Consider the following 9,502-nt stretch of genomic DNA (forward strand, 5'->3'; position numbering starts at 1 on the left):
ATAAACAAGATAAAATTTTCAAACTCATTTTATGAGGCCAAAATCACACTGATACCAAAGCAAGACAAAGACACCACAAGAAAAGAAAACTACAGGCCAATATTCTAGGTGAATATAGATGCAAAATTTCTAAGTAAAATACTAGCAAACCAAATCCAAAAGCACATTAAAAGGATTACACATCATGACCAAGTGGGATTTCCCCTGGGATGCAAGGGTGGTTTAAAATAGGTAAGTCAATTGATGTGATATGCCGCGTTAACAGAATGAAACACAAAACCACATTATCATTTCAATAGATGCCATAAAGCTATTTCACAAAATTTAACTGTCGTCCATGACCAGAATGCCCACTCTAATTACTTCACCCATGCTAAATACTTCTATTCAGTATAGTACTGGAAGTACTAGCCAGAGCAAGTAACAAGGAAAAGAAGATATCCAAATCAAAAAGGAAGAAGCAAAATGATCTTTGCTTGCAGATGACATGTTTATATATGTAGAAAACCCTAAAGAATTTTTTTTAACTCTTAAAACTGATGTATTAGTCTGTTTTTATCACTTACAACAGAATACCTGAAACTGGGTAATTTATAAAGAAATAAAATTTATTTCTTACAGTTTTGAAGGCTAAAAAGTCCATCCATCATCCAGGAGGCCCATCTGGTGAGGGACTTTTGGGTGGCAAGGCAGGGTATCACATGGCAACAGAGGCAAGAGCAAGAGCATGTTCTCTCTGTATAAAGCTACCAGTTCACACCCATGATAACTCATTACTCCATGAGTAGATTATTCCATCCATAAGATCATAGTCTTCATGATCCAATCACCCCTTAAAGGCTCCACCTTTCTAATGCCATAATCAGATTCTTCATCTTCTTAACATTATTACAATGGAGAGCAAGTTTCCAGCATATGAAATTTCTAACATATGAACATTCAATCCATAGCATACTGTCCCCAGCCCTCAAAGTTTATGTCCTTCTCACATGTAAATACATTCATTCCATCCCCAAAGTCTTCACTTGTTTCAACTCAAAGTCTCATCTGTGAAATCAAACAAGTGATCTACTCCCAAAATACAATGGTGGGACAAGCATAGGATACATATTCTTATTCAAAAAGGGATAAATATGTCAATAGAAAAGGGTAACAGGTCCTAAGCATGTCTGAAACCCAGAAAAGCAGGCATTAAATCTTAAAGCTGGAGGATGATCTCCTTTGACTCCATGCCCTGCATCCTCTGAACACTGTGCGGGAACTGAGCCTCCAAGTCCTCAGGTAGCCCTGCTCCTATGGCTTTCCTGGGCTCTCTCAGGCTGGCATTACACACTGGCAGCTCTACAGTTCTGGGAGATCAGTGGTGGTCCTGATCCCATGGCTCCACTAGGCATGGCCCTGGTGGGGGTTCTCTGCTGAAACTCCAGACCCACATTTCTACTTGGCATTGGTCTAGTGATGGTTCTCTGCAGTGACTCCACCGCTGAGAAATCTCTTCCTGGGCCTCAGGCTTTTCTATACATTTTTTGAAATTGGACTGGAGGCTGCAATGCCTCCACAGCTCTTGCATTTTGTGAGCATGCAGACTAAACATTGAATGGATGCCAACAAAGCTACCAGTTTGCATCTTTTGAAGCAGCAGATCCAGCCACATCTAGGCCAATTTATCCATGGCTGGGGCATCCAGAGCAGCTGAGGTGCAAGGAGAAGCATCCAAGGTGGACTTGGGCAGCAAGCTTGTGAAGCATATACCAAGCCTGTTCCCTGAAACCATTCTGTCTTCCTAGGCTTCTGGGCTTATTTTTGATGGGAGAGGAGACCTAGAGGTCTCTGGAATGCCTTTAGGACCTATTTTTTCTTTTCTCTTGATGTTTCCTTCCTTCTTGTACTAATCTCCTTAGCAGAAGGTCATTGGGCTACATCCTTAGTTTTCTATCCTGAACACATTTTTTTCTCTCTTTATGTAGCAAGGCTGAGAATTTTCTAATTTTTTACCCCTGCTTCTATTTTAATTATAAATTCTGGGTTTACATCATGCCTTTGCCATCATAATTCAGCATAAGGTGTTAGAAGTAGATATGTACCTGTATGAATGCTTTGTTGCTTAGAAATTTCTTCTGCCAAATACCCTGGTTCATGACTTTTAAGTTCTACATTCCATAAAACCCTCCAGCAGGCACACAATATAGCCATATTCTTTGCCAGTTCATAATAAATGGGACCTTTGCCCCAGTTTCCAATAACTTCTTCCTTATTTCCATCTGAGACCACCTCAGAATGGTCTTTACTGTCCATATTTCTATCAGCATTCTTCTCGTCACTACTTAACCTATCTCTAAGAAGTTCCAAACTTTCCCTGGTCTTCTTGTCTTCTAAGCCCTCATCAGAATCTAGGCTTTCTCTAGCCTGCTCTTCCAAATTGTTCTGGACTCTGCCAATCACCCAGTATCAAAGCTGCATCCACATTTTCAGTTATTTTTTTATAAACAACGCTCCACTTCTCAGTACCAATTTTCTACATTAGTTCACTTCTGTCCCTTATAACAGTACTTAAGATTTCACTGAAACACATAATTGTGTTTCTACTTTTTTTTCACAATACAATCTTTTTTGCCAATACCTATGTCTATGAAGTATAAGCAAGCAACGTGTCAACAAAAAAATTCAAAATATTCATTTTAAAGAAGAGCATTAAGTATAATCTTGCACAGGAAAGAGCCCAGTCTTTATATAAATGGGAAGTTCTCTCTATTATGCATCACCAAATCACATAAATGACTGCCAGTCAGGTGTAATACTGGGCCAATGGTTGACATGTATTCTCTATCAACATCATGCTACATCTAGAGGGCAACTGAGAGGGCAAAGAGAATCCTGGATCCAGAGAGGAAAGAATGAGGAAGATCTCATACCTATATTTGAATATTAACTGAGTCTTCATCAGTATCCCAATCTTAGACAGAGAGTTTTGAAAACAAACAAATTTACAAAGCCATATACCCACCCAATGGATTTAAGTAATACATTTAAAGTACAATTAAAAAAAATAATAATAAGTAAATGGCAAATTGTACAATACAGTGGTAAAATCACCTACACCCAGGCAAGAATACTGAATAATAACAAATTTCAATGTAAAAGAAGTGGCATTAAAACAACAAAGAAATCCATTAGCAGTCATTTAGTAGTAAATAATCACTGGAAACTCATACCTAGGGGAAACAAATATTTTCCCCTTAAAAAAACAAATATGTAATTTGGCAGTTTTGTGACATCATTAATGTCTCCAATTCATGAACCCACAGGCCCACGGAGGAACATTCATAAATCTTAACCACATATTTAGTTGTGAGATAAAAAATGTAATAACAAAACAACAATAAAGACATGAGAAAAATAAGCTTCCCATGCAAACTTGTCATAGACATTAACTAACAAAAACATAATAAGTGTTATAGTTGGGTATCCCAAATAGAACAAAGGTGGTTTGTTACAAGCATCTACACTGACTGTGGGGATCCTGACATAATAGCAAAGGATTCCTAGTTATGACAGCTTCTTTCTGTCTAATAAACCATAGATTTTGAAATTTTAAAATACCACTTAATGTGAAACATAAAGCTAAGACCTGCCTGTGGTTTGCCCCACCCATTATCAAAGGTATATAAAAGTCCCTATACAGATGGCCACATTCACACTGAGAAACTTGATAACCTGCTCTTCCACTGAACCTTTCCCTCTCAACACCATGTGCTACTACAGCAACTACTACGGTGGCCTGGGCTACGGCTATGGCTGTGGCTGTGGCTGTGGCTATGGCAGATATGGATACGGCTGGTGCCGCCCATCTTGCTGTGGCAGATACTGGTCCTATGGGTTCTACTGAGAAGCTTCTGGAGCCACTCAGCCACAAGAACTCTTCCTCCTATGCACTCCAACTATCATTCTAGAGTTCTTCTCATAGATAATTTATTTCTCTATCCCAAACTGAGAATTTTTTCCTAGAGTATTTCATCTTTAAATTGAATACTTCACATTCTGCATGCATACATCAACTTGATTGACCAAAGTCACATGTAATACTTCACAATTCACGAAAATGTTTACTTTTGATATTGTATTGATCCTCCGTCCCTTGTAGCTTAACAGTGTCAATGTTAAAAATTTTTAAGTTTTTGTTTCAATAAACTTTGTCTTTTATTGCAGAATGTTTTGCTTGTATATTCATTTTTATTTCTTTTTTTAAAATTTTATTTTGTCAATATACAATGTGGTTGATTATTGTGGCAATTACCGAAACCTCCCTCCCTCCTCCCTCTCCCCCCTCCCTCCCAACAATGTCCTTTCTGTTCACTTGTCATATCAATTTCAAGGAATTGCAATTCTTATGTCTTCTTCCCCCGCCCTGCATTTTTTATTTGTGTGTGTGTGTGTGTATGTATTTATTTATTTTTAGCTCCCACAAATAAGTGAGAAATGTGATATTTCTCTTTCTGTGCCTGACTTGTTTCACTTAATATAATTCTCTCTAGGTCCATCCATGTCATTGCAAGTGGCAGTGTTTCACTCTTTTTTATAGCTGAGTAGTATTCCATTATGTAGATATACCACATTTTCCATATCCACTCATCTGATGATGGATATTTGGGCTGGTTCCAACTCTTGGCTATTGTAAAGAGTGCTGCAATGAACACTGGAGAACACATATACCTTCGACTTGATGATTTCCATTCCTCTGGGTAGATTCCCAGCAGTGGGATAGCTGGGTCATATGGTAGATCTATCTGCAAATGTTTGAGGAACCTCCATACCATTTTTCATAGAGTCTGCACCATTTTGCAGTCCCACCAACAATGTATGAGAGTTCCTTTTCCTCCACAACCTCGCCAGCTATATGCATATATAGGAGTGTACATATTTCATTTAAGTGCACGTGGTAAAAACAGGTACCTTTGTGGAAATACATCACATATCTAAGGAGTCTGGATGGTCAAATGATAAGACTGTATAAAATGGTATTGCTTGTCAAGTAATGGGAGACTCCATTCATGTGCAAGGCTCAGACATGTTTTGTCCCTCATTCAACCTTTCAATCCCTCTAAGGAAACTAAGGGATTATAATTTATATAGATCACATCATTTGCCCAAAACTCCCTCAGTTAAAATGAGACTAACAAATAAAATTGCTCTAGTACAAGCTAAAAGAACTAATATCAATTCAACAGCTATATACATAAAACACATACCTTGAGGGATGCTCTGTGCACACACCTCCATAGCTGGGCTTCACTCAGTTCAGCTTCTCCTTGTGCCCTTCGTTTCTCTTCACCAAAACATCTTGCTCCCTCCACCTGACTCCATACTGTAAATAGCACATAAAATCTTACATTTTTCCTTAAAGAAAATCTTTAAGAAGAGCCTTTTCTAACTGCTGGTTTAGGCTTTCTATGAATACAAATATCTCCCTACTTGCTCAAAATTCCTCTTTTGTCAACTGAAAGGAGAGGAAGATTAAAAGTGGTTCCATGCCCTCTGCTACTGTGAGAAAATATCTGCAGCAAGCCCAAGGCAACTGTAAGTGTAGATGACCCCAAAGAATGAGGCAGAACTGTGTTTGGAGAAGCCTCAATCCTAGAATAGGGATTTCAATGGGTAATCTCTACAGTACCCACATCCGGGACAGTGGAAATCACAGGTTATGATACATGATGGAGATATAAGTCCAGTGGTAGAGATGGAGGAAAGAGAGAGATAGGAAAGACAGAGAGAAAGAGGGAGGGAGGGAGAGAGAAAGAGAGAGAGAGAGAGAGAGAGATGGAAGATGGAGTAAGGCATAAAACATAACTGTACTGAAATGCTATCAACTGGGGAATCTGAGGGAAGAGGACACACAAAGTCTTTCTACTAGTTTTACACTTTTCTATTTGAAATGTTTCAACATACATTGTACCAAACATTTTAAAACAAAAGACAAAGACAAATGTCTAGACACCAGTTCTGTCTAAACTACTCATATAAAATGCTTTCATGTGACTCTGAGACTCTTCTATAATCACTTGTTCTGGCTACACCCTTGGTGAAATATCTTGCCAAGAAAAACCTCATTATTCCCATATATATACACCGTTGCAGTTTCCTGACACTGCTGCACTCCTCTATGATTGTATAATTTATTCCTTCCACACCACATTCTACTGATGGCTCCTCTGCAGTTAAAGAAAAAAGAAAGAAAAAAGTCTGCCATGCCTCCTGTTTGCTGACTTAGTTACTATGCTAGCCTTGTGCAAGAAGTGCTCCAGGAAAAAGCCCTCATCACCAACTCCCCACACATGGTGCAGGGCTTTCCTCCTAGAACACCAATTCTCATACTCATGGTTTCAACTTTTCCTTAGCAGCTGTAACTCATTTTTTTCATTTTCTTCATCCCCCACTCATACAGTGAACAAAGAGAAAATGAAATTTCATCTGAGGAAATACCATTCAAGTAACATAGATAAGAAGAAATTGGAAATCCAAATAGCCTGATACCTGTTAAAGAAAATACGCCTCTATTAAAGATGTTCAGGCAAAAAAAAACTATAGGCCCAGACTGTTTTCTTAATGAATTATTTAAACCACTTCAGAAAAAAGTAATATCGATCATGAAAATACTCTTACACACAATAGGAAAATGGCAAAAGATACTATCAAAATCAAACATAATAAGAACACTACAAGAATGGGAATATATTTTGTGATTATAGTTATAAAAATCTGAAATAAGATATTATCAAACCAATTTCCAGGAGCTATATTCCTAAATTGTAAAATCCTAAATTGTATTAATATCAGACAACTCAGTGCAATTCATCACATTCATGAAAAAAGAAAATTATATAAATACAGCAATAGATGAAGATAACATACAAAAATCAATATTTATTCATAATTTTTTTGAATCAGTAAAGCAGGACTAGGAAAAAAATTCTTTAATTTGATAAATATAAATGCATAAAATCTACAGCCTATTTAGCATACTTAATACTGAAATATAAAATACCTTCTCCCTGAGGTCAGGAACAAAACAAGTATGACCATTATTACAACATGCACTCAAGACCGTACTATAGGTCTTAGCCAGTGAAATAATTAATTGAGGTTAAAAAAGTAACCAACCTCAATAAAGCAAGAGAATGCAAATTACGACAACATAAAATAGCACTGCATACCCATTAGAATGGCTGAAATTAAAGAGACTGAAAATACCAAATAATTCTGAGAATGCATAGAAATTAGAACTTGCAAACATTAACAGTGGACATGCAAATTGGCTCAACACATATGAAAACTGTTTGGAAGCATCTATAAATGCTTAATATGCATATACCCTATAACTCAGAAGTGCCACATTACAGAAATGATCTTTTTTTTTTTAGTCCAGTTCTCTATCTTGTCTCTTCCATACACTCACAAATTCACATATGTAAATCTCAATTCTAACACTGCCTTTTGAGAAATTGAAATTACTTTTAGATAACAAACAAGCCAACAAACCAAAACTTGGAGAAAGGACTACATGTTTTATGTCATACCAAGTCATCAGGACATATCATTTAAACTAATTAAATATGGGTAAGCATTACAATAAAAAATGGGGAAACAAAAATCTACAAAAGCACGTGATTTGGTGGAAATTATTCTGACGTAAAAGCAATGTAATCTTAGTAATGAGGGCTCTCATTTTTCCTACTGAATCAAAAGACTCAAGAGAACCTCTAATGCCTTCTAATGCCTTTGAAATCTTATTCAAGTCACTCTCCTTGGTAAAATTTCATGCAGAATCTTGTGTTGCAAGTCACCTTGGGAAATGTAGTCCTGGGCTTACAGACCTAGTGCTAACTTGGGAGTGGAGAGAGAATGATCAACTGATAATAAACCTGAATTAATCATGCACTAAGTAATTGTTTTTTAAAATAAAACAAAAATTCCTTATTGAATTAGGTGATTTAATTTTAGGACACTCTATATAATAGCAAAGCAATCTTAATTATGAGGAATTCTCTTTTCCTAAGAAATCAAAAGATTCAGCAAATTTTTCTAGAGGAAGTTATTTGAAATTATGGGGTCAGCAATGCCTGTGGTTTGCCCCACCCACCAATGACAGTATATAAGAGGCCGCATGCAGATGATGACATTTAAACAAAGAGGAATAACTCCCTGCTGCTCACCTGAACCTTCCAATCTTAACACCATGTGCTACTACAGCAACTACTATCGCAGCCTGGGCTGTGGCTATGGCTGTGGCTGTGGCTGTGGCTATGGCAGATATGGATACGGCTGGTGCCGCCCATCTTGCTGTGGCAGATACTGGTCCTATGGGTTCTACTGAGAAACTGCTGGAGCTACTCAGCCCATCAAACTCATCGTGCTGCCAAGGTAAACTCATGTAAGTTTACCTACAAAAACATAGTTTAGATTTGGCATGTGACACTTTTATTGATCAAAATCATTTGGAATACTATGTTATCTATTTTCAAAAGATTCCTTCACTTTTTTATTATAGTTTTATCGTACTTCCTCATTAATTCTGGTTAAAAAATGTACGTAAGAAAAAAAAATCTTGTTTTTCAGTAAAATCTATATCACATTTCCTGTAATATTTTCTCATAGTTTTTTCTTGTGTTTGTGTGTGTGTAACAGAAGAAAGAAAGAGAGGGAAACATAGAAAGAGAAACAGAGAGACACAAGGAGAGTACCAGAAACTGAGAGATTGAAATGGTGGGTGAAAGTGAAACAAAACTAAAACTGCTGTCCTCAGCACTTTTCTTGTGTTTTAGATTTTTGCCTAAAAAGACCAGTGTCCATTCAGGCTCAGTGCTAGCATTTGCAGTGATGAGAGCATGAGTACAAACAGGGGTCCACATACCATATATATCTAAATATATTAAATTCACAGTTTGAAATATGATCCCACAATTTCCTTATCCAACCATCCATTAATGGACATTTAGGTCGGTTCCATATCTTGGCTATTGTAAACAGAGCTGTGATGAACATGGAAGTGCAGGTATCCCTTCGACATGATTATTTCCATTTCTTTGGGTATATACCTAGAAGTGGGATTGCTGGGTCATATGGAGGATCTATCTGTAGTTGTCTGAGAAAGCTCCATGCTGTTTTCCATAGTGGTTGTACTAATTGACAGTCCCACCAACGGTGTAGGAGCATTCCCTTCTCTCCACACCCTCGCCAGCATTTGTTATTCCCCGTCTCTTTGATTATAGCCAGTCTAACTGGAGTGAGGTGGTATCTCAATGTAGTTTTAATTTGCATTTCCCTGATGAATAGTGATGTTGAGCATTTTTTCATGTACCTGTTGGCTCATATGTGGGAGCTAAGAGAGAAAGAAGAAAGGAAAGACCACAGTGGTAAGCTGGACTTGCAGAGGGACAGAACATACATTGGGATACAAAGTGGAATGGTGGGGAAAGGGGGAGGGAGAGGGAGGTTGGGGGTAATTGGG

This window comes from Cynocephalus volans, chromosome 1 (assembly GCF_027409185.1).
Source record: "Cynocephalus volans isolate mCynVol1 chromosome 1, mCynVol1.pri, whole genome shotgun sequence".
Taxonomy (NCBI): domain Eukaryota; kingdom Metazoa; phylum Chordata; class Mammalia; order Dermoptera; family Cynocephalidae; genus Cynocephalus; species Cynocephalus volans.